Source organism: Cydia pomonella, chromosome 16, assembly GCF_033807575.1.
Source record: "Cydia pomonella isolate Wapato2018A chromosome 16, ilCydPomo1, whole genome shotgun sequence".
Classification (NCBI taxonomy): domain Eukaryota; kingdom Metazoa; phylum Arthropoda; class Insecta; order Lepidoptera; family Tortricidae; genus Cydia; species Cydia pomonella.
Window position 1 is genome coordinate 17930356 of NC_084718.1, and position 23156 is coordinate 17953511.

The window sequence follows — 23156 nt, forward strand, 5'->3', positions numbered from 1 at the left end:
AAGCAAAAGTTTTCCATAAATAAGTTTATTTATTCAACCCATGTGCAATTTTAGTACCTCTAAAATCGTGACCTAAATCGTATTATCACAATATCTTCGACTATCCCGCTAGGCCCCGCGATTTTGGCGATGGGACGTGCGTCGAATACAACGCGAACGAAAGCGTTTACCTGCCTATTCATTCGTAAGACACTAGGCGGTTTCTAGTATAACCTGAACCTTACATTTCCACAGATAGGGTGCAGTATGTTTGTGTTCTTCACTCACTCTCACTGAGCGTAAGCGTGAGCGAGATGGATGTACTAAAAACTAAAGTTAAAATAATAGCTTCTACTGCTCTCCTCTACTGTTATCTGTCATTTATACATTCATGAACACTAATATAAGAACATACATACTAGGTTGGAATGGAAGAAGAGTCTATATTGTCTGTCCCTCATAATAGTACTTGTGCTTTTATAGTACATTACGATACAAGTGCGAAAAATAGGATATTCGTAACGAGTGGCGATAAATTAAAACACGACCGAAGGGAGTAGCTTAAATCGACTCGAGTTGTAAATTACCTATTCGCAGCAACGTTTTGCAGTACATTATGCCCCTTTAAATTTTCGACATAGGTACGTAATGTGCTTGATGAAAGGTATTGTATTTTATTGAGATGTGCAATAAAGAGTATTTTTATTGTATTGTATTCATAAACAATATTCTATTTATTGACAATAACAATATACATAATGGATATATACAGATGATTACTATAACTGGCTTATATCTAAAATAGGCCCTTGAGGCATTGTACCAAGGATGCTGGCGGCATTTCCTCGTTGTATCGCAATACTGATACGTTGTGCGAGGAAGCCGCCAGCTCTTCGGTCACCAGTTACGTCAACCAGACGTTTCGCGATTTCTCCAAAAAACTTGTGCGCGCTGGGACCCCATGGACCTAGAGTTTCAACGCCAAATGTATTCATTATGTTCTGTGTATAGTAGAAACAATTGCTTCGTAAGTCAGAAACGCGCATGTGACTCCCTTATTATAGCAACATCCATAGACTACAAAGACCGCTTAGCGTTGCTTGTTAGTTTCTATATGCTACTGTGACCAAAATCGAAAAAAATACTGTCTAAAAATTTGATTTAGCAAGGAGTAAGTACCAGGCCCTCATGAGTTACGAGAAGGTGTCGCTGATCAGCCGGGCCGAGGCGGGCCGGACGCATAAGAAGGTATGCTCGCGTATCTTAGCTGTATACTTTTGGTTTGTTTACCTATATGATTCTATTAGTTTAAAGTATTATTTTTGTAGACTCGTAGATAAGGTATTGTATGCAACGTTGTACGAGTATAAGTACCTAGTTCAAAAAAATCTCGTGGCGTCCTTTACAATGTTTGACTACGCCTGCAGTTCCGCGGCTCACATGTAACCCTCGCCACTCGCCTTTTTTGACCCTTCTTATACAACGGTTGCATAAAATACTATTAATTTACCTTGAACAATTTAAATAATTTATATTGAGTTTATCTTTTAACTCGAACTGATTTGATGAAACAATGGATGACATTTCATCTTTATTACAAATATAAACAGCGTTCAATAAAGGTTTCTGTAATCAAATTTCTCCATTGTTCAGGCTGTTGCAAGTAAAATTAACAGTCAGTGGTTGGACCGAAATTTAAATTTAATTTTAAGACTTGCTAATTGTTTAAAAGGGCGAGTAAATATGTCCGTATATCGTAATAAATCGTAATAAAAACCGGACAGGTGCGAATCGGACTCTCCCACCGAGGCTTCCGTACTAAGGACCATGGGCAAATTTGTATGGGCACTGTCCCCACCCACCAACAGAAACGAAACATGTCTGAATGAGACATAATGTTTCTATAACATTCTGCCTGCCACTTTCAATGTAATGAGCGAAAAATATATAAAAACAAACTACAGTTTTCCAAGAAAACCCCATACATAGGGCGATCCTCGTCATAGTAACAAATCATCAGATTACCAAGATCTATTGAATGAGACATGTTTTGTTTCTGTTGGTGGGTGGGGACATTTCTGCCCATGGTCCTTTACTTAATTTTTAGGGTTCCGTAGTCAACTAGGAACCCTTATAGTTTCGCCATGTCCGTCTGTCTGTCTGTCCGAGGCTTTGCTCCGTGGTCGTTAGTGCTGGAAAGCTGAAATTCAGACATGACAAAATCACTCTCTATACCGACGCTTTGACCGGTTGCAGTATTGGCGTCATTAAAAACAGTCAAACCCGTAGTTGCAGGTCATCCCAATCATGAATACCCAAGAAACACTTAGCTGTGGTTACTCGTGAGCTTCTTTGGACATAGACCATAGATTCCAAACTATGGAGGTTAGAGATAAGAACAATCCATGTGTATGAAAAGTGTCCATCAAACACCTTAAATATGTGACGTCACAATACTTAGCGAACAAATTTTTGACTTTGATAAAAAAAAAAAATCACTGATAGCGCACTTCACTCCGTGAATGACGTCTAAGTTCATGTCATGTCCTTGTGCTACCCTAGCGCGGACTAGCGCCACCGGAGAGATTTTGAACTATTAAATAATAATTTACAGCTGCCAGCTGGACACTTTAGCAATAGTTCTCCCATAAGAGACTGTTCTCCTATGCAAAACAGCGTTTGACGTTCTCAGACACATCGCATTTTCTCAAAATAACATCAACGTAATTTATTTATCGAGACATAATTTAGGTATTTACTTGTATAACAAATAGAAGAAGTTGATGCGCATGCTCGTGGAATTAACAAATGCCTATCGCAAGGCGTCTGCGCAGTGAACCAGCGCGGGGCGGGCGCCATGACGATTTCACTCGCTGTGTCACTGGAAACCTGGGGAGATAGTTTACCACCAATGGATTAGGTGTCTACATTATAGATAAAAGCGATGGAATATTAAACACAGTGCAGTGGAACCCGAAAGATTTTAACCTAGCATTTCTGAGGCCAAAAGAAGACAAAAACTAGGTATATGACTTTAAGTAAATTTCTTTTAAAAAATGTTTTGATTTTTTGAGTTTGTGAATGTGTTGTTCGAAATGTGTTTGTATATAAAAAGTAAAAGTTATTGAACTATTATTCGGCTTGTGTTGCGGGTACTTAGATACCGATATATTTAATATATACATATTTATAAATACTTAAATACATAGAAAACATCCATGACTCAGGAACAAATATCTATGCTCATCACACGAATAAATACGAGTATATAGTCATCGTCATCATAATTGTAGCCTCCTGTCGCCCACTGCTGAGCATAGGCCTCTCTTCCAGTACGCCACTTATCCTGGCCCTGGCCTTGTCTCATCCAGAAGTACCCTACAATTTTGCCAACGAGCCAACGGACGCCAGGTCGCCAGGCGCTTCTTTTATCCGAAAGCGGCCTCCAATCCTTCATTATTTTATCCTACCTGCCATCATTTTGCGAGTATATACCTAGTATATATTATATAATATAGTATGGATAGCCAATGTAGTAGGTAAAAGTAATTAAAGTTTAAAGATAAGAAGAGGGGAATGTGAAAGAGGGGGAAGAATGGAATAGCCACATAAGATTAGATAAAATATTAATTCACCTACTTATTGCGATTTTTATATTCATGACAAGTATTATATTTTCCTGCAAATTACGCCTGATAATTACATCGAAGCAAGGTATTATGTACCCTGTGAACACGCACGCGTGTTGTGTCTGACCTAAAACAAAATAATGTCAATGTCATACACGTCATAATATCACACCTTCGCTTACCTCCGAAAATGTCATCGCAAAACATTTGCTCCAATCAAATATCGGTCCATCTTGTGACGTCACTAATTTTCACCTGCCCGACCTTGCATTGAAACTGCATTAAGAGTCCTTATTCCTACAGACGAGCGTATTTTGTAAAATGCTTCCTTTTTCATTCAAGATTACGACGGAACTATTAGTATTTATTCAAAAACTGGTAACGTACTTAAATAATCGTTTCCTAAACTAGCGGCTCCAACAGTTAAAATTTTCATTTTCTCTTTTAAACTTCTTTTTTAATGAGTTTTTTTGGGAGTCTTTTCCAAATTTTGCAGTGAGATGTGGCGTTTCGGTTCTCAATTTTGCTGTAAACAAGAATCATTTGGTACATGAATGACTACAATTTGATTCAACATATCTCGTACGAGGGGCTGGAATGATAAACAATCGAAGATTCATTTGAAAAAACTGATAAAATACCTTCCGAGTTTTCTTCATTTTTTTGGCGAAAACAGGGTTTTATTATATTTTTTTTCCGCAAATTGTACGCATATTTTGCTTTAAAAATAATATTATAGCAAACTGTAACTTTATGTTAACCTATAAAAAAAAAATCATAACTATGGGACCTACATTGCCGTAAATTTATATTTTTTTTAAAACACGTATAAATCACGCAGCAGCGACGCCCCGCTCTCAGTCCGCGCGGAGCGCGCTTAGAGGACGGACCTGTGCTCGATTGTCAGGCATTCGTTGCGATCGTAATCAGCTACGGAGTTCCGAGAAGTGCTATATACTGCGATTAGAAAATCTTAATAAAAGTTCATTTTTTACACTATGCTTAACAGACTCTCGCTTATTGATGGATTTTCAGTGGTCCTTTTTTTATACTACGTCGGTGGCAAACAAGCTTACGGCCCGCCTGATGGTAAGCAGTATCCGTAGCCTATGTACGCCTGCAACTCCAGAGGAGTTACATGCGCGTTGCCGACTCTAACCCCCTCCCGCCCCTCGTTGAGCTCTGGCAACCTTACTCACCGGCAGGAACACAACACTATGAGTAGGGTCTAGTGTTATTTGGCTGCGATTTTCTGAAAAACGCATTTTTACTTGAAATTACGTTAGGGTTTGCATTTGCATTATTATTTTTGACCCGGATGAAGTCCAAGTTCTCATGATGGAGTCAGGAGTTGGTCACCAGAACTCCTAATCTACTCATTATAATCCCATCGTGTTTGGGCTCAAAAGATTTGCCCTGACGAACACCATCGATCTAGATGAGGTCCAGGGTCTCATGATGGAGTCAGGAGTTGGTCACCAGGACTCTTAATCTACTTATCATAACGCCATCGTGTTTGGGCTCAATAGATTTGCCCTGACGAGCACCATCAATCTAGATAAAGTCCAGGGTCTCATGATGGAGTCAGGAGTTGGTCACTAGAACTCCTAATCTACTCATTATAATTCCATCGTGTTTTGGCTCAAAAGATTTGCCCTGACGAGCACCATAGATCTAGATGAGGCCCAGGGTCTCATGATGGAGTCAGGAGTTGGTCACCAGAACTCCTAATCTACTCATCATAACTCCATCGTGTTTGGGCTCAATAGATTTGCCCTGACGAACACCATCGACCTAGATGAGGTCCAGGGTCTCATGATGGAGTCAGGAGTTGGTCACCAGAACTCCTAATCTACTGATCATAACTCCATCGTGTTTGGGCTCAATAGATTTGCCCTGATGAACACCATCGATCTAGATGAGGTCCAGGGTCTCATGATGGCGTCAGGAGTTGGTCACCAGAACTCCTAAACTACTCATCATAACCTCATCGTGTTTGGGCTCAATAGATTTGCCCTGACGAGCATCATCAATCTAGATAAAGTCCAGGGTCTCATGATGGAGTCAGGAGTTGGTCACTAGAACTCCTAATCTACTCATTATAATTCCAACGTGTTTGGGCTCATGAGATTTGCCATGACGAGCACCATCGACCTAGATGAGGTTCAGGGTCTCATGATGGAGTCAGGAGTTGGTCACCAGAACTCCTAATCTACTCATCATAACTCCATCGTGTTTGGGCTCAATAGAGTTGCCCTGACGAGCACCATCAATCTAGATTAGGTCCAGGGTCTCATGATGGATTCAGGAGTTGGTCACCAGAACTCCTAGTCTATTCATCATAATGGAAATTTGATGGTGCTTGTCGGGGTAAATCTATTGAGCCCAAACACGATGGAGTTATGATAAATAGATTACGAGTTCTGGTGACCAACTCCTGACTCCATCATGAGACCCTGGACTTCATCTAGATCGATGGTACTCGTCAGGGCAAATCTTTTGAGCCCAAACACGATGGAATTATAATGAGTAGATTAGGAGTTCTAGTGACCAAATCCTGACTCCATCATGAGACCCTGAACATCATCTAGATTGATGGTGCTCGTGAGGGCAAATCTATTGAGCCCAAACACGATGGAGTTATGATGAGTAGATTAGGAATTATGGTGACCAACTCCTGACTCCATCATGAGACCCTGGACTTCATCTAGATCGATGGTACTCGTCAGGGAAAATCTTTTGAGCCCAAACACGATGGAATTATAATGAGTAGATTAGGAGTTCTAGTGACCTACTCCTGACTCCATCATGAGACCCTGGACTTCATCTAGATTGATGGTGCTCATCAGGGTAAATCTATTGAGCCCAAACTCGATGGAGTTATGATAAGTAGATTAGGAGTTCTGGGGAGTTCTGGTGACCAACTCCTGACTCCGTCATGAGACCCTGGACCTCATCTAGATCGATGGTGTTCGTCAGGGCAAATCTTTTGAGCCCAAGCACGATGGAATTATAATGAGTAGATTAGGAGTTCTGGTGACCAACTCCTGACTCCATCATAAGAACCTGGATGGACTTCATTCGGGTCATAAATAATAATACAAACCCTAACGTGATTTCAAATAACACTGAAACTCTATAGCACTAATGTGCGCAAACGATTGGCATCTTGACTAGGCAGCATGGGTGCGTAGCCACCATGCCAATCGATACGACAACGAAACACTATCTGTCTCTCTCTCGTACTAATATGCACAAACGATTGGCATCTTGGCTGGGCAGCATGGGTGCGTAGCCAACATGCCAAACGTTTACGATACGACAAGGAAACACTATCTGTCTATCGCACTAATATGCGCAATCGATTGGCTTCTTGGCTAGGTATCATGGGTGCGTAGCCAACATGCCAATCGTTTACGATACGACAACGAAACACTACTGTCTCTCTATCGTACTAATATACGCAAACGATTGGTATTTTGGCTAGGCACCAAGCAAGTGTGTGGCCAACATGCCAATCGTTTACGATACGACAACGAAATACTATCTGTCTCTCTATCGCACTAATATACTTTATTTATACCTGCAGTCATTTACTAACTTCTTCATTTTCCATTGGTGTGAAAGAGACAGAATAAAGAGCAAGGGTTATAGTACACTCTGTAGTCTGTACACTTAGTAGTAGTGTACATAAAAAAAACTACTGTGCATATAAAATAAAATAAAGAGTGCCCATATGATATCATATAACACTAAAATTAATGTTGCTTGAAATTATATTGAAAACTATCAAGATTATTCTAGTCTGCATTGAAACGCGCGTCGCGTTGCCGGCGCTCGCGTACCGAGCGCCAACGCCATCTATCGAGCGTTATTTCGTGAAATCGGAGAACGCTCCAAGGATTAAGGGCTCTTAAACTGCCAAACATCTTTTACAAACAAACCAACCCTTCTCTACCGATCCGTTAACTGTTTCCACACAATTTCCGACCTTACCCTATCCTAATTAGGTAGAATTAATGATTATAGTTGGTTGAAGTTAGCTCCGTATTAATTACGGAGGTATAAACCGAAACGATTCATTGTTTTCAGGTTGCATAGTCGGAAAACGGCAGTGAGCCCCCAGTCTGTGGCTTAGCGTCGAGGCGGCCGCACGCTCGCGTTCGTCCGCTCCGCTCTTAAACCGCGAGTGTTCCAACCAATTCGAATTTCAAAATATCGAAGTGCCATCTTTGTTTTTGTTTTTTTTTTCTGTGTGCAGTGCCAGGATTTGAATCAAACAGAAATAATCAGGTTGGTTGAATAGTGCACATAATACTTACGTAAAAAAATTGTAACTATTCTAAATTCTTGTCGATTGTGTAAGTAAAAGTAAGGAAAAGATTGTTAGACGGTAATAGCACAATAGGTATTTTTTATCGGAAACTCGTTGATACGCTTTCGGTAGAATTTTTAATTAAAGATGTTTTTGTTAGTTGTGGTGTTTTTGGGCGTCGTTTTACGTGCGTTTAGATTTTCATTTCGGATAGCGGAAAATATAATTAATTACCTTCATTCATTTAATTAAAACAGAGACCCTAAGGAACACATATATTGTTCTTTGGCGCAACTTTTGACCGACATATTTTTTTATTCTAAGTACCTATAGGTATGTAGTTATTTAGAAAATTGTTGAAATGATCCATAAGAAAACTGTAACAACGACGTTTTTTTCCTCGTGGGAAATATACGTATACAACTAGTGATTTAATAATAGTTTGTTAGGAAAATTGGAATAACCAGTAAAAATGTGTAATATCGTAATGTTTACTTACCTAATTGACTTGTTCTCGAGTTCCTCTACAATATTTTATTTTCGTTTTTTCGAAACCGAAATAAATAATAGGTAAGTATATTGAATCAATATACGCTTAATTGACAAAAATGTACGTTTTAGATAAATTGTTGGAAAAATAGGTATCTAGACTATCTAGTACTTTATTATAAGTATATAATATAACTATCTGTCGTATTATTTATATGTCAGCCTAAGCCAAACATCTAGCCAAATATCTTAACTGGAAGAGTGTGACTTGGCACAGGTACAGTCAGCAAAATTATTACCTTAGCACCCCTGCGCAAAAATACTGACTTTTGAAAAACCTCACGACTTTTCTTAAGGAAAAAAAAGATAACATAATTTATTTGTCAAAACACGAGTAAAATAATATAGAGATGTTATATACAAAGTCTTTCATTATTTGCCTTTTGGCATACAAAATATAGTATACCTATCTATAATATAACTATACATACAGGATGTTTATTTACTGAGCAACTTTTACTATGGGACCAACCCCGAAATCGCAAAAAAAAAGTTTACTCTCCCATAGAAACTGTCAAGGTCACACAGCCAAAATGTATGAATCAGCCAATTTTTTTCACGATTTCGGGCTAGGTCCCATAGTAAAAGTTGCTCCTTATTATATTCACCCCGTAAATTATTGCAGGTGACCAAATAAAATAACAAAAATTAAATAACAAGTAAATAAAATTTACCATGACGACAATACACGGGCTCATTTACACGGTGCGAGAACTCGCATGCGAGTTTCATTACATTGCGGTATTTGATCGGTCGCCGAATTAGTTGTAACCTCAATAGTCCGCAATGTAACTAAAATCGCATGCGAGTTCGAGTGCCGTCCAAATCGGCCCTTATTCTAATTCCTTCATTCTCGATAGATCCAGTCCATAGATCCAAAATGGATCTAGTGAGAAATGTTTTTCTTGTTAGATCCAAATATTTATGTTGACAGTTAAAACTGGATCTATAGGGAAAATTCTTTATATCATTAGATCCATTAAATTATACTATTATCAAAATGGATCTAAAGAGAATTTTTTCATCTCAATAGATCCAACATGCGATACACACAATATGTTTTTTGATTTACTTAATAGATATGTTTCTAGTATTTTATATTCTACAGTATCATAGGAAAAATCATTTTTTTCTACAAAAAATAGCCAAGACTCTATCTCATTGTTTACTTGCTTCACTTGCTTGATCAAATGTTTGTCCAATGTGTTTACAAATATTGAGCCAATAAGAACAATAGACAATCCTCAATAGATGATTGTGTTATTAGAAGTCATCGGCACTAGTTTGTTTTTATTATTTGAACTCGGACACCTAAATCATAATTGTCCTATTGTAGTTACGTTATTAAGTATAATGCGGTATTTCCGGACCGATACGACCTTCAAACCTTTAAAGAGCGGAATCCCATGTTAACTGCAGACATCGCACTTACAACTTACAACCTGGTATTGCGGGTGTCCATGGACGTCGCGTCGGTGATCGCTTACAATTAGGCGATTTGTTTGCTCGTTTGCGTCCTATATAATAAAAAAAGCTCATTGTAAAAAAATTAACAGAAAAAATGTAAATTCAATAAAAAAATGCACATTTTATAGGTTAACTTTTTGTTTGAAGATAAGATCATGACAGAATGTTAGTAGGGTAAACCGTCTATTACTGGCCACCCTCCAATTACTGGCCACCTTATACAAAAATGGATTCTGTTTAATAATCACACAATCTAAGTTAATCGTCAGAACGATAGTTATTTAGTTTATTTAAATTGTGAAAATAAACAAATAGAATTCTTTGTTTTCCATTTTAGTACAAGATGGTCAGTAATTGGAGGGTGGCCAGTAATAGACGGTTTACCCTAGGTAATTTTTTTGTATATTTTTATTCAAGAACAATTTTTTCTGCTACAGCACAGAGGTGAATCCATAATTTTTGACCACAACAGACATATCAAAGTCTAATAAACATGATAATTTTTACCTTACACTATTCTTACAGTCACGGATTTTAATTGTTGAGCCATTTACCCCTTTATTAATAAAGGTCTACTACAGATAACAAGCCGCTAATAATCGTTTGTCCCTTTCCATCATACCGATACGTCGGAAAGGGACAAACGATTATTAGCGGCTTGTTATCTTTAGTAGAGGTTTATTAATAAGGGGGTTAGGCTTTACATGGGACATTATTTGATCATGTATTGTTTTCATCTGACGTGACGCGTTCCGCTTGGCGCGCTGTTTCTAAATCTCATACAAAATGAGACTTAACGAAGAACCCTTGCACAGGGCTATAGGGACCGTGCGCGTTGGAGGGTCTGCCATCTTGTGGCTTGAATCGGAACCATAAACGTGTACATTTACACGTCACGAGTTTTCTTGTGCATAGTAGGTTCTGCCATCTTGTGGGCTAACTAGGAACAATAAACATCACATTTACGCTTCGCGCCAAAAATCTGTGCTGCCTCCTACAGTTCATGCAAGCTCCCTATAAAAATTGCCGCTAACATAACTTGGTCTAACTCTAAGTATTTTTTTTAATGCTTATTAATCTTAATGCAACTAACGCAAGGTCTTTAGAACCCCTAGTGTAAATTTATTCGATGGCGTAACGTGACGTACGCGTTTGCGTTAAGTCTCATTTTGTATGGGATTTAGAAACAGCGCGCCAAGCGGGACGTTTTGGAAACTCAAAATCCCATACAAAATGAGACTTAACGCAAACGCGTACGTCACGTTACGCCATCGAATAAATTTACACTAGGGGTTCAGTATAGAAATTCGAAAAGCAGTTTGCTCGAGTTAAAACGAAGACCTTCAAAATTCAATTATTTATTCTACAACTACGCGTCAAGGGCTGTTACAAGTCAACAAAATACTTACATTTTCACTAACGCACTCAAAAATATTAAGACGAGACTATTATTCCCTAACACGAGTGAGCTCATACCACAATACAGAAGTGTATTAATAGCCTGAGAGCTGAGGGCTTACCGCGAACCACGTTCGACGTGTTGCCTCGCTGTCACACTTACGTACGAATTTACAAGTGCGACAGAGAGGTAACACGTCGAACGTGGTTCGCGGTAGGCCCTCTGATCAAGTGATCAATTTCCATTAATATCGAAACGAAACCTACTCTTGATATAATCCTGGTTGATTGGGGATCGCACTCTGAAAAACTATAATCGATATTTCGATATCTGCCTCTCTATCGCTCTTACGTATTTGAGCGATAGAGGTGGATAAACATATTTCGATATGTTGGTAGAACTTTGAAGCACGACTAGGGTTGCTATACATCAAAAGTTCTTCTGGCATGTCAAGATTTTTATTTTATTTATTACTTTATTGTACAGTATAAATATACAGTTACAAAAGGCGGACTTAATAGCACACGGCATTATCTGTCAACATTTAGTCCAAACAGTTGGTGTAGTTAGTGGACAAATGAAACTCTAAATTGATCGTTTTGACAGTTCGAAAAGCGAAACTGATTTGTCTTGTAGTCAAGTACTCTATTTTAGCGGGACCATCTGCCTCAAGTACATTTTATACTTAAAAGATGATTCCAAGCTACGAAATGTATAGAACAGCCCTAGATAAGTCTGCAACGATTTTGATAACACACACAGTGCAAGTGTTATTTTAAATGTACAAACCTCTATTAAATTATGACGTATAAATAACACTTGAACTGCGTGTGCCATTAAAATCATTGTAGACTTATCTTGGTCTAACTCTAATTGGCTACTTGACAGTCTTTAGGGTTCCGTACCTCGAAAGGAAAAACGGAACCCTTATAGGATCACTTTGTCCGTCCGTCTGTCTGTCTGTCAAGACCCTTTTTCTCAGGAACGCGTGGAGGTATCATGCTGGAATTTATATCAAATACTCAGGTCTAGGTCCCTTGGAGCTGTGAAAAAAATCAAACTTCTAAGCCAACGAAATCAAAAGATACAGCCGTTTATGCCGCAAATTTCCGCAAATTTTCGACACTCACAAGGGAATCAAGCCAACCTACAGGGTACTTCCTGTGAACTCAGAATATTGAAATTTAGTACGAAGCAACGTCTTATAGCACAGATAAAGGAAAAATTGCGAAAACCGTAAATTTTTAGTTACTTACATCATATAATAATATATACCTACAGGTTTGTACAGAACCCTCGGTGCTCCAGTCCGACTCGGTGGTCGGTTTTTTTGTAAATAATGTAACTAGACGCACTAGCAGATCTAGTTAACATGTAAAAATAATTGACACAAATAATCGGTCCATATCATTTTCATAAACTAAAAACCTCAATTATTATGTTCCAATATTAATCAAAATACTAGTAAATAGTATGTATATATTTAATAAATTAATTCCGTAAGTTTAATGGAATAGAAGCAAAATATTCTCACGAGAAATTCTAAACAACAAACAAAGACTTTAACTAAATCATATTTCGTAGTGGGTCGTTACTCAGAAAAAGTGATTGGTACTCGAGTTTAAAGGGTAATAAATTAGTCAAACGTATAAGGTAAAGGCATCAGTGCTGAGCCATGCACCAGTGTGCCAAAAGTAGATGTTATTATAGATTAATAAAGTATGAATTGAAAAGTAACTTAATTTTTAAAAGAATTGTTTAGCATAAACCACAACACTACTTCAAAGAAGTGCTGTCTTCTGACATGAAGGGATATGTCATATGCGCCATTTTTTTGGAGCGTCACATGGTATTTTGATCAGACGTTAGCAGCCGAATTGTGATATTTTTTTTAAAAGCATGTGCTCTGCTTCACGTAATTAATACTTAATTTATCTGGAAAAAGTAAAAAATTAATATAAATCCATATTAAAGTAAGCCCTAGCCGATTACTGGGTTTGAGGCAGTAATTTTAAAGGGATCGTGGACCCAGAGTTCAGCCGATAGAGGCTGAGCATAGGTTTCAAGATTTTTATTATTTTCAAATGCAATGTAAGTCGTTAAATCAAGCACCTTTAAATATCTACATTATTATGACTTTATTTCATTGAAATACATCAAATACTCAGTAGTCATCCTGTGGCTGACCACTGGACACTGAGATCACGGAACTCGGAACCCAATAGCCAGGCGTTAAAATGGGATGGCTGTAGACTGGGTACTTAAAGGCTGTGTCTTGGTAGACGGGAGGCTGATTGCTGGCGGAAAGGCCCTTGCATTATATTTAATGAAATATTTCCATAAGCTAAATTAAATTACGTTTTATTCTTTGTAAAAATTAACCTTTATTAAATTATTGATGAGTAAATACATTCATAATTCTTATTGGTCAATTAGTGGGCAAATGAGACGTTCTTGAACATAGAAATTTCGTGGAGGGGTTGACTATTGGTGCCTTTACCCTGCGATAAGTACGAGAGACGCGTCTAACACGTCTGGAGCGTTTGCCGAAAGTTATAAATAGCTCAGTTTAAGCCAGGACCGCTATTATATTTTTGACCGTCGGATTGTCACTTTCTCTGGCTTATTCGTAGACGTAAAAACAAAGGTTGTTATTTTGACGATTGAATGTTTGACATTGCGTAGCTACTATGCTGCTCTTTGTCAGACTGTTCAATTGTTATTTTAGTGTCAATACTTATTTATTTTTGTGGATTTTTTGCATTTTAGAGCCAGTTCAGTGTCAGGTTGCATGGTCAACCTACCGAGTACACCTAACCTGACGGTGACAAGCAGGTTTACTCGGGAATCCAGTAGAGAGTTAGGTCCAGGTCGCGAGAGGGGCCTGGCGTCAGCCTTTTTACCAACACAGGTGACGATTATACCTCTTACGTTCTCTTCAAGGTCTGACAGAGGGATATGAGGGTCTCACGTGTGAACCATTAGGAGTAATCCTTACTCATTGAAATCTGTTGGTAATTGAAGAAGCGTTGTCTTGTTAAATATATTTATTTATACACATTATATACATGGTTAGGGCGCCTTATTCATCTGTACCCAGGCTTCGGCTAACACAGATGGGGGGAGGCAATCACACAGACACTAGGGTTTGCTATACCTCGGTTTTGTCGGCCGAACGTTTAGAGCTTAAATTAGGGTCCCTCACACACACACTCCTCCCTGTAAAAATAGAGGTTCGCCTCTAGTTTTACACACATTAGAATAGGTGAATTTGGGGTAGAGTTAGGGTAGAGTCATTATTTGGGTGTTAGGTTTATTTATTTTCTTTCACATTTAGTTTGATTGTATACAAAACTAAAATCATTAGAGTTTTAACTATCTTTAATTACAAAATAAATTAAAATCTATCTTCAGTAGCATATGGATGGGTTACTGAGGCTCGTACATTAAATATGATTGAAGGTTTATATATTTTTACATTGGGTGAGATAGGGGAACAAAGTTATTTGAGGACATACTAAATAATTTTGTTATAGGGAGCTAGTGACCGGCGGAGCAGTTCACTAGTGACAATTGAGCTTTTCTATAACTGGGGAATTAAAGGGTAAATAAAGTCATATTTAATAGACGATTGTTTTCAGTATTCCATACATTAATAGTACATTCAGATGAGTTTCTTGGCGTTTCTTCTCGTCTGAAATTAGGTTACGAAACGTTGGTAGAGTAATATTACATAGTGCTTAGGAATACCTATAAAAAATAAAATAAAATAAAATAAAATGGGTATTAATTAGCTTAGAGACCCGTCTTCATCCGGGCGTGACAGTAGATAAAGTATGTTTGTACTTACTATTCTTTGCAATATATTTACTTATGGTTACAATACATATTTTCCTTTAGCTAGCTAGGTTAGCGAAGAGATATATTAAAAGGAAAATATAAGTTTTTAAATTACAAACAAAAAGGGCTTACTACTGTACACGGTAACTGGTCACGGTAGGGCCCGGTAGGAGATAAATTCTAAAAAATATATATTATTTACTATTTTTTTATTTGTCTAGCAATAGTGTTAATAAAAATATACAGTAGGAATATTTACAAATTCATAGGATATTTAGGGATAGTTTTGAAAAATCCAAATCGTATCAGGTTTCACATAAAAGACGAAGGGTACTAAGGTTCACAACGTAAATACACTAGACGATCACATGGCCAAATTTATTTATTTTCCTATTTTTATTTAATCCTGGTTGAAATTTTAGTTAATTAGTTTAGTAGTAGATGGGGTAAGGTACAATAATGTCTATTGACTTTGATTTTCTTGAGGATCAAATGTCTATATAGGACTCATGGCATCAAAAACAAAATATATTTATTTACAATAACAATACTTATACATAATGGATATATACAGATGATTACTATAACTAGCTTATATCTAAAATAGGCCCTTGAGGCATTTAAGCAACACAAAGGTCAGAAATGAGAGTCAAAGTATGACGCTCGCACTCGATGATTGAAACGCCTTTAAAAAAATTATATTGTAATGTGACGTCACATTACATGGTACCTTTTTCTTTTTGAAAGTTAAAAAAAATATATAATGGATGGCTCATTTCTTATCCACTTAGCTAAATGTTGTTATAATATTCAACATGTGTGAAGTACCCAATCGTGATACTAAATAAACTAGGTATTTTTTTTTCTATTAAGATTTAAACGTCAAACAAAATTGCACCCGTCAAACCGGGTGTGCTAATCGTGGAAAACCATCCCGTATGTTTAACACCGGTAACTGCCAAGGTTTTTCTACACGCGCGGGTAAGATTCAGTCTCATTAACCTAAATACTCACTACGTGAGACTTTAGCTTTCAGTCTTTTATTAAACTCGGAGCTTTAGGACCTAGGTTACAAAAAAGACTAAAAGGACGTGATGTGAGAAACCTGTCCTTTGCACCTTACAAACGACAGGTTTCTATTTAATTAAAAGATAGGAGTTTTAAAACACTGTTCCCTGAATCATTGGTAATGAATGTATGTTTAAAATATTCGATTTCAAAGGAAGTGTCTTTAATATACTAAATATAACGTTATAATTACTATTAAAGGTATACATTCGTTGCTGTGACTTTAAAAAAGGTACCTGATGTCAATATTTGTTTTTGTTACGAATTTTGGTAGCTGTAGAAATACAAAAATTGTTGATTTTAAGCTCTTGTTTTTTCAATTATGACTAAATGTCTGGGCCCACGCGAAAGTTTTAGAGACGCAATATGACCCTCGGATAAAAAAGTTTGGAGACCCCTAGCCTAGAAGGTACCTATTTAAAAAATATATTAAGTTTCTATTTTTATTCATAAGATAACTAGTAAGCAGAACGTTGCGTTGTGTGCCTTATACTCGTATACCGTGTTTTTATTGAATTCCGTCAACTTCGGGGTATCGGTTAAGTACGTTTAAGGAAACAAAATGGCATAGTTAATCTGCAAAAAAAAAATTGCTATTTTTTAATATTTTTTATTAAAAGTAATTCAATGTTGCATATAGCGTTGTTGTAACGCGGACATTACATTTAACTCAACCAAATAATTGAAAAATGTAACATATCAATGTTATTTCTAACATCAATCGTCCGAGATAGTAAGTAAGTAAATATTCTTTACTGCACCACAAAGAAAACTAAAAACAGATTTACAATGTAAAGAAAGGTACTTTACGTTTAGGAGCAAATGTATAAACTCGTACTGAACACTAATCAATATGTAAACAGGCCCTAAGGCAAGCGTACACGCTCGTAAAGGCCTTATAAGATAAAAAATAATTATTGATTATCTCCGAAATTGAGTTAATTAGAATACCGGTGTCTTTGAGAAAGTTACTTAATTTAAACTCAGGGATGCACCCTTGAAATTAACGGAAGTAAAAAAAAAAAAAAACACGTTTGCTTGCTTTGCTCAGCAGAGCGACACAATAGGCTCGCAATAATATAATAATAATAAGACCTTATTAATACCAAAGCAATGCTAACATACAAATTAATAATGAAAACACTGATTTTGAACGCAACTGGTTCAATCCAGTTACGGCGGCTATATTATATACTTTGCTGTAACACTTACATTTAATTCATAATACTTACACACGCAATCCAACGCAGTTATATACTAAATAATTAGAAAATCTTGATTATTTATGACTTTAACGCATTCAATGCAGCAGCGCTCAACCCACACTTACTGCCAGCGCGTTACGAGTCATATACTTCCCGTATGAAAAATGCCTGATTTGCGTTACGACTTCCATGTTCCCGTAACATGTCCTTGTTTTGGGTTTGTACGATTTTGCTCTCGAAAACCGGACTGTATTGGCTCCGCAGTAGATATGTCTCTCGAGGTATAAACCTAATTTATACCCAATTATGAAAGTTTAGCTTTAAGGCCCCGTAGTCTTGTAGTCTTTTCTTACGCTTACTGATCGTAAGTATGAGCCAGATGGATGTGCGTGCTCGAGACCGCGGATAGATAGATAGAATACTCTTTATTGGCACGCCTGAATAAACGATACAGCTCAAAGAAAAATAATTGATTAGTGATAGAGGCAGACAACAGGCGGTCTTATCGCTAAAGAGCGATCTCTTCCAGACAACCTTTGGGTAGCGGAAACAAAAACAATTAATCAAAAAGAGTAGGTGTTGCAAAAAAACGTCATATCATGTTTCATGTGTGTTTGTTGTTGCTGTTTTTTAATTTTAATTTGATGTAAGTTGTAAAAAAAAAACGGTAATCGGTAAGTTCCTTTTAAAATATTTTTTTGAAGCATTTTTTATATTATTAGCCTTTGTCCATAAATTGTTACAAAGTTTTCAAATGCGTTTTAGTCCTATGTTCGTGTTTTTTTTTCTATGGAGCGAAAGTGAAAAAAACAGGATTCTAATCGCTGAAGTCCCTGAAGAAAATCCTCAAGATTGCTAATTTAATTTTTGGCAATTATTGTCATCTAAGAAAGTGGTAAAAACAACTCCGCTCTCAGAACCTACGACACCTTAACCGTGCTTATTAAATTTAGCAATCAATTAAGAGAATCGGAAGCGGAATCGAGTAGTTTCGATCGACTAAACATCAAAGCTTGTATGTTGATAAGCTATGCACAATGTTAGATGATTACTTGAGATCAATGCTGATACATCTGCACCTGTAAGCAATATTACGTATTAGCAAAACTAGGAAACCGGTAAAATTTCCAAAGCGTTATCATGTTCTTGGCACAAACCCTTTTAATTTCGATTTCGCTCTAAAAACCGTTATTTATCAACCGGTTTTTATGAGAACAGTTCTTGCCAAATTAACCGGTTAAAAGCAATAAAACCAGTTTCTTCCTATGCCGGTGTCTATGTTTACATAGCACACTACCAGGCCGGCCGGCCTTTTCGTCACTCGTCGAATAAACCGGTTTTTTAGGTTACAATAAAGTTCTTAAACCGTTCGCGTTCTTATAAAAGTTCGGAGGAAAACCGAAACAAAACGGTATTTACCGGTATTTTATAAACCGGTTCCGAACCTTGCCTATTAGTACAGTCACGTCTGAAAATAAAGGTACAAAAAATGTGCCATAAATATGTATACACGACTTTATTGCCCTTATATTAAGGTAGTGTGTACATACTTTTGGCACATTTTTTGTACCGATATTTTCAGACGTGACTGTACTAATGAGTTTCAGAAGTTATAGTCCCATCGGCAAGAAAGCATGAAGGACTTGCTGTTATTTAACCATTTTTCTAATACCAATAAAAATCTGAAAAATGGGATAAAAAGGGGGTGATAAGGAAGGAAACACCTACTGAATCAGGTATGCTTGCATGCTTTGCAATTATTCAACTAGCCCGATTAGTTCATAGTAAAAAAAATGTCTAAAGTTACCCCTCTGTCCCAAGTTACCTCAATTATGGTAAGTTATTTCCACTTCTATTTTCTTCTTATATTATTTTCCGCATGGAAAAATTTCAACATCTTTCAATATGAGTTCAAAGTGGTAATATTTTTAAACCATTCTTTATGGTAATTTTTTTCTGAATCTTTTCCGTTTTTTCAAAACGTTATGTCAATAACACAATGTTTCGTTCTTTGTTTATTCTTAGGTATTTTCCATAAAATTTAGCTCTAGGCTTCAATTAGCTAACTAGGTAGGTTAAAGTTAGGGAGACATAAAATACAAAGTCTCAAAGTCACTACGTACATTACCTAAACATTGTCACAAACATGCAAAATGAGTAAGTAAACAGAACAGAGTTACGCTCGACCCTCAAGCCAACGAAGGTCAACCAATAAGTTGCACGATGGTACGCCTCAATTCACCGAGTTTCGCAAATTATTGCAAAAAATGGCGGCTTACGGCTCAGCCACACTGCTAGCTATAATATTTTATGTTAGCATTTGCGACTTTTGCCTGCGACTTTGCCCGCGTTTTTTCTGAAAAAATACTTACTTTACCGTTACCATTTACTTTTTTTTAACTAACAATTTATGGGTTATTTCGACTCAGAATCTCGAGGACTATTGATTGAAACACATAAAAAAAATGTCCCCAGTTTATCATACAAATTTTGCGTGTCATTTTTGTGAAAGTGTGTAACAAAACGGGGAAAAAATTGGGACACTTTTTTTCCTTTATAGGCTTAGAAATTACTAGCCTTTGCGGTCTTCGCCTGCAACTTTGCCCACGTTTTCTGAAAAAAAATACTCATTTTACCATTACAATTTTCCTTTTTTTTATACTATCAATTTTTGGGTTGCTACGACTCAGAATCTCGAGGACTATTGACTGAAACAAATAAAAAGGTGTCCCCAGTTTATCATACAAATTTTGCGTGTCATTTTTGTGAAAATGTGTAACAAAACGGAAAAAGTTATTTGGGACACTTTTTCCATTTTAAGTCCACGTGACTCTGGGTAGAAATATATCACCCAAAAGTTGATGGGTATTCGAAAAAAGTAAAAAGTATACACTTTTATCCTTTTGATTTAAGATAAGTAGGTAAGCTTGTAAAATTGCATGTTGTTTTATGAAATAAACAGATTAAAAGTTTTGTATGAAAAACTTAAATTCGCTGTTACTATGGTATCTGAAGCTATATAAACTAATTACAGGACTAGATATACCTTATCCTATTATAAGTACAACGTTTTAGAGCAATCTAGCTAGTTGTTTTGAAATGAGAGTGTAACTACGTTTGTATGGAGGTCCGAGCTTGCTGGAGACCCGTAAAAAAATTATTTTAAATCATAATTTTTAGACTTACCAAATATTTCCTTACCCAACTTAAAAAATAGGAGTTCCCTGCTCTTTTGGTAAATGTTCAATATTAATGGATGCCTGGCTTAACCGACTGCGCAAGAGTGCACAATGTGTTACGATACGAGTATGCGATTACCCGTAATTACATAGCTTTAGTGCGGATGTCAAAAATTAACATCCTTTACGAAATTGATATCCAAATTTAAATTATTTTATCGGACTATGGAGTCAGTAGTGTTATCATGTGAATGTCCTTGTTTGAAATGGTTTTTTTATCTCGTATCTTGTATTTTGTTATTATTTGTTTGTATTTTTTTTATAAATGTTTTATAGTTCGAGTGCCTTGGTATAAATACTCTAATGCTGTGTAACTAATTTGAATAATAAATAAAATAATAATAGTAGCTACACAAATACGGCGCGTATTATATATAGTTGGTCAAACCAATTTGTCAGTAAATAAGAGCAATAAAAACTATACTCATCCTTTTCTTTTGGATGCTAGTACTAGTGTAAGACAAAGATAGTATGACTCCCTCTGTCTATGTTTGAAATGAGATAGCCCTTTGACAAACTATAGTACGCCGGTTCCTCTCTCTGCGGCCCTGACCACCGGCAGCTTGGGCCCTGCCCCGCTGCTAGGGTAGGTTTAACCTAGGGTAGGTTAGGTTTTTTATAATATGTTTATATGTATTTTGTATTTTTGTTTAACTTTTGTATTTTACTTTTATATCCATATTATAAAAACCTAGCCTAAGTTACAAGAAAAATAAAGATCATAATAATTAATAATAAATATTATAGGGACATTCTTACACAAATAGACTAAGTCCCACGGTAAGCCAAAGAAGGCTTGTGTTGTGGATATTCAGACAACGACATATATAATATACAAATACTTAAATACATAGAAAGTATCCATGACCCAGGAACAAATATCTGTGCTAATCACACAAATAAAAGCCCTTATCGAGATTGGAACCCATGACCATTCTATGTATTTAAGTATTTTTTGATTATATATATCGTTGTCTGAGTACCCACAACACAAGGATTCTTGGCTAAGGGGACTTAGTCAATTTGTGTAAGAATGTCCCTATAATATTTATTTATGTCTTAAATTAGTTCCAGCAAATTGCTTGTTCAAGTTCTCGTTGTCTCAGTAGCTGTAGCTCGGAGTTTCAGTAATATTTTACTGCTGCACAAACACCATTGTTAGGGCTGCGGTCGACAGTAACACTAGAGATGCTATTCACGTTATGAGAAAGAAGCGTTTTCATGAGCCAAATTTTTTCAATTAATTCTAAGAGGGAAGATCGTCCACACAAAAAGTGAAAACGTTTTTCCACTTATAAATATTTTCCATTCTCCATGATTTTTAGTATGTTATTGACACAATTAAAAACTAGGTTTGTAGGTTTTCTTTTTGTCAAAATTTGCAAAACAATTTTTTTAAGGGAAAACTATAAACCTGTGTAAAAGTGATTTGTTAAGGTTTAGTTACTGGAAACCGTTTTCTCCCGAAATGGAATTTCATAGAAAAATTACCGTTATTTCGTTAGATTCGAAAAGCTATTCTTCCCTCTTAAGAGTCTCATGAACCCGCCGCCAAAAATCCACTTCTATACAGACGAAGTTAAGCTGAAATAACTTAAAACTTGTGTCTTGTACTAGCTTTCGTTGCTAAAAATTGTTATAAAAAATAAGTATATTGCGTAGCAAATTTGTATGTTAAATTTTTACTCGCTCTCATTTCTTTGTATATTAATATGACCCCACCAAAAAAAAAAACATGTAAAATGATTCATAGGCTCGCACCGTCAAAAAGTTATCAGATCTCTTGTAGAGCCAAGCTTCTAACTCTACACGTCCTAACTTCAAAATATGTGGCTTGGTCGGTTACTACAAGAACTATTGTGTGACAGAAGAGTAATGAACTGTGAATAAAATTTTCACCTTACGTCCATGTTAGTTTAGACGGACTCTAAGCGTAAGCACATTTAGGTACGCGGCTAATTTGCTACTGATTTGCTAGTTGCCTGTCACCAGCCGTACACACCTCGATAAAAATGTGAAATGAAAATATTTGGAAACAAATCGCTACTGCCTATTACTTGATCCCTGACAAAGTTAAGGGAAAAAAACCGTATTCATTTTAATTTGTCGTGGGGATTTGTGTCCTTTTTAACGTTTAGGTTGATTTATGACCTCGTTTGTCGACGCGTCGACTTCGAGGGAGAAAATAGCTGATCTTGGACGAAAACCGAATGTCCAAATTAAACGACATTCCTGTTTTGTGATAAGATTGGATGGTAGGGTGTAAACAGAAGGGGCTGTAGCCAAGATGGGAATTGGTTATCGACAAATGCCAATCGTAAAGTCAATGGAAAATTAAACTAATTCTATGCGACTGTTTTATTTCTGTTTTTTGGATTTTGTAAGTAGTATATATTGTTTGTAAATAGTATAGGTAGTAAATCTTTGTAAATAGTATAGTTAAGTATTAGTTATTAATAATCACGA

General features: G+C 36.6%; 1 protein-coding gene across 3 annotated transcripts in view; it reads left to right on the forward strand.

The window, feature by feature from the left end:
• Nucleotides 1–7727: 7727 nt before the first annotated feature.
• LOC133526385 (Ig-like and fibronectin type-III domain-containing protein 1) overlaps nucleotides 7728–23156 on the forward strand; it is a 330345-nt gene continuing 314916 nt past the window's right edge. For all 3 annotated transcript variants that reach the window (XM_061862992.1, XM_061862991.1, XM_061862993.1), the window contains exon 1: nucleotides 7728–7901. The gene's annotated coding sequence lies outside the window, so the exon portion shown is untranslated. The remainder of the gene's footprint in view (nucleotides 7902–23156) is intronic.